Source organism: Homarus americanus, unplaced genomic scaffold (genome assembly GCF_018991925.1).
Source record: "Homarus americanus isolate GMGI-L3 unplaced genomic scaffold, GMGI_Hamer_2.0 scaffold45698, whole genome shotgun sequence".
In the NCBI taxonomy this organism is placed as follows: Eukaryota; Metazoa; Arthropoda; class Malacostraca; order Decapoda; family Nephropidae; genus Homarus; species Homarus americanus.
This window is the reverse complement of record NW_024735554.1, coordinates 1,092,488-1,099,206: the sequence shown is the minus strand read 5'-3', so window position 1 is coordinate 1,099,206 and position 6,719 is coordinate 1,092,488. Positions and strand designations below refer to the sequence as shown.

Here is a 6,719-nt window from a genome sequence, read left to right as displayed (position 1 = left end):
GTGTGGTAGAGGTCTACCTTGATGTGTTGGTGAATGCTGGTGTTGGTGGAGGTGCTGAGCTATAGTTGGTGGAGCCCTGTGTTTAAGGAAGATTTTGGAGAGACAGACAGACAGATCATAAGATGCACGCACAGAGCACCACAATGCTCCTGGGTGTATGATGACTATAAGTCACCCATATGTCTTTACATTACCCCAACACCATAATATTTACCGTGCTCAGCCTTCATTACTAAGGTCTCATACCGTGAGTAATCTAAACCTGATCTAGGTCTGACGCTGACTTTCACTCTATTAATATAACACTATTACAGAACTGCTTATTTACCATTTAAATATATAAAGAGTTAATGAGAGAGAGAGAGAGAGAGAGAGAGAGAGAGAGAGAGAGAGAGAGGAGGAGCAGACAGACAGACAGGATACATTTCCACAAAGCCAACCGGAGGCTCCAGCATTGTCTCACTGTTCAGTCCTCAAAACTTCTTTCTTCCATCAATAGTCTATTAACGGTATGTAAGTTCCACCATGTTTTCATTACAACAATACAGCAAAGTATATTTTTTAGCATTAAACTTATTATTATTTTATTGTCTAACTAATCACTACATATACCAAACTCATCATCACTACATATAACACCATCCACACCACATATAACATAATCACCACAATTAATACCACCCCAGCACCAATCAATTCACCATATAACTTATATTATATAAGAAACCACCATTAGAGTTTCCATCCATCCTGAGTCTAGACAACATTATACCAATGAAACCCCACCACCATCAATTGGTATACACCACTGATTCTTAAGAAGAATGACTCACACCATCAATTTCGCTTATCCAAACAGCCTCTTTACTGCTTAAAATATCTTCCTCCTTTTATTCTCCTTTTTGCTATTAACAACACTAAATGACTCTTGTTCTTCACATTCACTGCTGCTAGACAGCTCAAAATCCGTCAACAGTCCCCCCAGCAGTACCCAGGGCTACATTGCTGTTACTGCTGTATCCACCACCCAATTCCGTCAATGTATTAAACGACCTGCTCGTTGAAGCTCTTCCGTCAGCCATGACCGTCGAGTAAGGCCGCCTGTACAATAGAAGACTGTACCATAATAAAACCTATGGATGCTCCACCACAGTTAAAGAGTTTTAACTATTTTTATTATTTCTAATTTTCTATTGAAGTTTAAGCTCTATTAAATAAATATTTCTTGATACAATTATTTAACATTTATGAAAATAAGTATCTATAAAGATATATCCATAAAATTTAAAATAGCGTTCATACTTATATAAAAATATCTTACTCTAACAATTAAATGCAGGCCATGTAGACATGTATCTCCAACAAAGAAATTAAATTTAGCTTTGCGCAGTGGCGGTATCGTAACCAATGAGGTTTATCTGAGGTGCGATTATTGCTTTTTGAAAACTTTTCCCAATACCCCGTCTAGTCGTCGTGAAATACCGACGGCAACGACAATTTTTGTTAGCCCGTTCTAGGGCTAAAAATATTGAATTCAATTTCAAAACATTTACTGACAAATACATCAAAAAGAACTGGTTAGCATACTAACTAGCCCGTCCGAAACTAGTCTTAACAAGAGCTCTTTAATATTGAACTAACCATAAATGAGGTATGTATACAACAAATAGATATGCATAAAATCTACAATCTTATGTTAAGCTTACAGAATTTATTCATAATATAACAAACTATCTCTGTAATATCAGTAATAACATCACCTCTAAATTCTGATAAATATTTACATTCCATAATGTAATGATATAATATATGGGACTTTACTTAGCCACACAGTTTACAAGGAATGCCATCAGTTCCTTCAATATATTGCCAATAATATTTGTATCCAAAGCGTAGTCTCATCCCAAATGTATCATACTTAACCGAAGCCCTACCATAAGTAGAACTTGTAGAATTCAAAACTCGAACATAATGTTTCAAACTACTATTACCGTTGTTCAATTTTTTTCGAATATTGTCCATTTCCCATTGCTGTCGCATTTTTACCATTGCAGATTTTATTCTTTCATTACCCAAAATACAATCGTAATCTACAATTTCTTTGCCACACCCATGTTTAGCCAAATCATCAGCAACCTCTTTCATATAAATACCACAATGGGATGGGATCAACATAAAACTTACATCATATCCTAGTGATTTTATATCATGTATGCACTTCTTACATTTTAAAACTAAATCATCATCAAGAGGCACTTTAGAATTTAGAGCAAATAGAGCGCTTTGACTGTCAATAAACCCAAAAGTTGCTTTTTTCTCACAAAGGCATTCCTAAGTCCCACATACAGTATATAGCATAAAGTTCAGTAGTGGTGCTGGAACTTGAATCCCCAGTTCTCTTGGATATTCTTTCTTCAACACTAATACCATATTCAAAAATTTCCCTAATAACAATGCCACATCCGACCCGATTCCCATTAACTGAACCATCACAGTGCATACGAATAACATTTTCCTTATGGTACTCAGATAATTTCCTAAGGAATATTCGCCGTAACTCATAAGGATTACATCTTTTTTTACCTCTATACCTTATCCATTCTTATAAATACACTCTCCATGAACCAAGGTTTCAGATAAACTTTGTTTGGCAAAGATACACAAAAATCTATAATTTTATATTTACACAACACCCGACAAAGTTTTTTTGTATAAGTATTCATCTTAAAATTACTAGTAATTGCATTAGTAAATTTATCAACAGCAGACTTCAGGTAAACATCACCACGCCTAATAAGCCTTAAAGTAGAAATGACAGTCAACTCCCTAATTCTGTGTATTATGCTCGGGACATTTAGCTCCATCCTCATAATCTCTATTCTTGTTGTCCTTGGACAACCAAGCACAATTCTCATTGCTTCATTCTGAATAAGCTCTAATGGCCTCAGATCTTTTCCTGAGTTAGAAGCTAGAACTGGAGCTGAATAATCAATGATACTCCTAACTGTACTTGAGTACATATAGATCTTAAAACTGGTATGCCATCACCATTTCTTCTGTATGACAAAACTTTCAGAGGTTTTAGCCCAGCTGTACATATATTTTTTACGTAAGTAATTTGAGCCTTAACATTATTAATAATACTCACAAACATTCCCAGATATTTGTAACTGGATACTTTTTTAAATTTTAATCCATTTAGCCAAAATTATTTTCTATTTACTGCCCTTGACTGAAATTTGGTTTTATTTTCATTAATGACCAGTCCCAAAGACACACAAAGATACTGCAGCTGATCAATGACCCTAGACATATCTTCCTCATTCTTACACTGGATCAGAATGTCATCAGCATAAATGATTACTTGGGACTCGCCCTGGAATTTGTAACCAGCTATTCTGTCCACAAGAATATTAAAAAGCATAGGGCTAAGAACGCCACCTTGTGTAATTGGAAATTGCCAGCTCGTTTATATATTTGTTATATTTTAACGATTATAATAATAAATTAAATACAAACTTGTCTATAATATGTGTGAGATAGAATGGAGAGTATTTCATGGTAATAATGTAGTGGATTTCTCCCCTACAAGCGCTGTTTGTCACCGAGTGGCCGACCCCGCGAATTCCACAGTGTATGCCTCGTGGTCTAGGTCAACCAGCGCCTCAACTATCTGCCCACACACCCCAGCAGGCGCATCTGACGACTCTGTACCTGCCGTGAGGGAAGTACAACATTCATCGCCTCCACACACCCTTTTTCTCCCTCTCTACTCCCGCAGATATTGTGTATCTAGACAGTTGTCTCCTCTAGCGGCCGGCTCATCCACGCCATCGTCGTTATGGCTCACATGTGGCATGCACCGCCCGTTCTGCCTCACATGTGCCATGCACCCCTACAGACAACAAGTCTCCTACACCGCCTGGAGGGAAGGAGGGAGTATTGTAGTGGATTTCTCCCCTACAAACGCTGTTTGTCGCTGAGTAGCCGACCCCGCGAATTCCCCAGTGTATGCCTCGTGGTCTGGGTCAACCAGCGCCGCCATACATCACGGAGGTCAACTACTAAGTCACGCCTACCCCCGCTATTTAAGACCTGACCTCGTGGTGACCTCTCTCTTCTTCTAGCTACAGCCGCAGCAAGCTACACCACCTCCGCCGCTGCCTGGCGGCCCTCGCTCCCGCCGGCGAGCATGGCGACCCACAAGCTGTCCTCTGAGCATCCTCACCAACCAGCTCTCACTACATCACGCTTGTAACCACGCTGCCACTTCCCAGCACCAAGCTGCATTGTACATCCAATACAACATGTATACAGAGAGCACATTGTGAGTTTCCTTTCTCCATCCCATCCTGAGTGAGAACAAAACCACCCATACCCCACAATATCATCTCCCATGGGGATACAGTGGTAACGGGTTCGAGCTTGGCCGGGACACAAAAAGAAAAGGTGTTTTTTACTTTTATCCTCTTCGCCACTATCCAGTGTGACTCTACCATGCATCACAGGTTTCCTCCTGGTGATCCGGTTTCCACCTGTACCAACACTGGATAGATCAACCGCCCAAAGGCTAGTAAGCTGATAACTAGAGAAATGATAACCTCTTCGTTGTTGGTAGCTATACTGTTTACCGTATACAGTATGCTCAGTAAATTCGTAATACAAGTTCACTTTGGTTCAGCGTTCACTTGTTGTAGGTACACAAACAATATACAAAGTGCCGGTATTGAAACGATGGTAAGAATTAAGTTGATTTATGACCAAGGGTAATTCAGGAAAGCTAGTAGCAGCAGTAACCTTTGATTCGTATTAACCAAAATTATTCATTGCCCCGTCTATCCCCATCGACTCTTCATTTCAACTCACACCCGAGGCCGTTCCCTCCTCTTCTTACAATGGAACATCCAGGGACTTACTGTAGACCTCGCCGGACAGACCTTGCCCAGTTTACCAGGCAACTAATAAATTTTACTAATAGTTTACCCGGAAAGTCGTTTCACCATTTACATTTTCTTTGATTATGTATTGAAGAACCTAACATCAGACAGTAGACTCAAGCAGCAAAGTATATTCCTTTATACTGTACACGGAAGTAAAACTACCAAGAAATAATTCTAATTAGGTCTGAAATATAGCATAAATAAAATTGTTTTTCAACTATCAATATAATCACTAAAACTAAGACTGAGATAAGAGCGACCTGGCAATTTATATAACAGAACTGCTGGATCCCCCCCCCCCCCTCCAGTTAAACAAATATTACTCATATTATTATTTCCATTGAAATTCAAGCTCCAATGAATAAATATATCTTGCAACAATTGTTTAATATTTATTTGAAAAAGAAAATTTAAATATATATCCATTAAATCTTACATAATAGCCTACTCACACGTACAAAAATATACCTTAAAAAAAAATACATCCCGAAGGAATAAGTGATATAAGTCATCCCCACCCCAATCCAGGAATGTCCCTATCAGGATTCACGTAAATCCCTAACACAGATATATCTCGTATAATAAATTATACTACATAGTTATATTCTAGATGCAAAATTTCTATATTTCTTTAATATTTCATCTACTTTCCTATTTTTAAACATCCATTCTATTTGCTTGGAGACATTTTTTATCTGGGCATTTCTATATACATTAAGCAATGGGCATTCCAGTATATATAATGTGGCACTTCTGGAACGCTGGCTGTACTGGTCGGACGTGCAGGTCGCTCTCCTACACCTCTCTGGCTGGACATTAATGTCATGGATGACGTAAGAGCTTCAACGAGCAGATCGCTTACTACAATGACGGAATTGGGTGGTGGATACAGCAGACACAGCAATGTATCCCAGGGAGGACTGTAGACGGAAAAGGAGCTGTCTAGCAGCAGTGAATGTGAAGAACAAGAGCCGTTTAAAGTTGCGAATAGCAAAGAGAAGAATAAAAGGAGGAATAGAAAGGGTACTGTAGTATCTTGCGTTATTTAATGGGAGAATGACGAGTCACATGGTCAATCTAGCTGAGGCGTTTATTGTCTCCTCGGTTACAACGTGCCTAACACATTTCGTGTTTACACAAGCCTAAACACTTTCTGACTTTGGTAAGAAGTAACATAATATATAATATATATATTCAATAAAGGCAGCATATAAACATACATATATATATAACACTATTTCTCCCTTTCAAAAGAGAGTATGGCTGCTACAAATCCTAAATAAACAAAACTTACAGAATTACATATGTCAGGGAAGAAGGGAATAGAACACAACAAATATAACTTCCTAACTAAACAGTTTTGAAAGGCCTTTTTACAATTCAGATAATTAGAGGTCTAATTTAATTACAGGTCTTCTAACTATGTTTGATCTTCTAAGATTATTCCCTCCATCAAGATTTACAGGGGTGTAGTGGACGTCTCCCCTACAACTGCGTATCCGCATTCCAATGCGCCGCTGTATCCTAGCAACCAAGCGAGCGGTGACAGCAGATGTTACCACCTTCCCTAGCAACGAACCAAAGACCGGCGACTTTCTCGGGTTTTCCCAACATGACTCATAGAAGACTCACGGCTGCTGGGTATATAAGCTCTGTCTCTCCATTGAGATTCATTCGATCACATCACGAACAACTCGCCAGCCAGCCTTCGCCGTGAACGGACCTCTTTCTAGAACCTTCTCTGCTAAAGCCTGCCAGCCTGTTTTTCAACCGTTGACG

At 38.9% G+C, this 6,719-nt stretch overlaps 1 non-coding gene across 1 annotated transcript; it reads left to right on the top strand.

Annotated features, from left to right (window-relative positions):
• The first annotated feature begins 1,378 nt into the window (after window positions 1-1,378).
• On the top strand, window positions 1,379-1,519 carry LOC121871562. Its single transcript, XR_006089893.1, has one exon. It is a non-coding gene; the product is annotated as a U4 spliceosomal RNA (small nuclear RNA).
• The last annotated feature ends 5,200 nt before the right edge of the window (window positions 1,520-6,719 follow it).